This window comes from Brassica oleracea, unplaced genomic scaffold, assembly GCF_000695525.1.
Source record: "Brassica oleracea var. oleracea cultivar TO1000 unplaced genomic scaffold, BOL UnpScaffold09470, whole genome shotgun sequence".
NCBI lineage: Eukaryota > Viridiplantae > Streptophyta > Magnoliopsida > Brassicales > Brassicaceae > Brassica > Brassica oleracea.
The window spans coordinates 1-590 of NW_013625991.1; the positions used below are offsets into that span (position 1 = coordinate 1).

Here is a 590-nt window from a genome sequence, read left to right on the forward strand (position 1 = left end):
TTTTGGTAGCAGCTACAAAGAAGGACAGAGGATATTTGAGCTCCAAGCTGAACTAGCTCAGCTCATCATACAAGCTTTTAGAAAGCACATCATTCCTGGATATAGGTAATTAATATGTTATTACAAGGACTTTAGAACTTGACTCTTCATCCATGTTGTCATAATCTCCCAGTTATCTTCCAACGAAGGAAAATAGAATGATGAAGGCAAAAGCCAGAGAAGTCCAAGATATACTGAGAGGGATAGTTAACAAGAGGTTAAGGGCTAGAGAAGCTGGTGAAGCACCCAGCGATGACTTGCTTGGTATACTTCTTGAATCTAATTTGGGACAAGTTAAAGGAAATGGAATGAGCAATGAGGATGTGATAGAGGAATGCAAGCTGTTCTATTTCGCCGGGCAAGAGACAACTTCAGTACTTCTAGTTTGGACAATGGTTTTGCTAAGCCAACACCAAGATTGGCAAGCTAAGGCAAGAGAAGAAGTGAAACAAGTCTTTGGCCATAAAATACCTGATACAGATGGTCTTAACCAGCTCAAAGTTGTAAGTATAAACCTTTCGTGTGACTCAAGTACTCTTTGTTTTTTTTTT

The 590-nt window shown here is 39.3% G+C and overlaps 1 long non-coding RNA gene across 1 annotated transcript; it reads left to right on the top strand.

Annotated features, from left to right (window-relative positions):
* On the top strand, positions 1-474 carry LOC106322192. Its single transcript, XR_001266279.1, has 2 exons — positions 1-105; positions 173-474. It is a non-coding gene; the product is annotated as an uncharacterized LOC106322192 (long non-coding RNA).
* Positions 475-590: the final 116 nt, after the last annotated feature.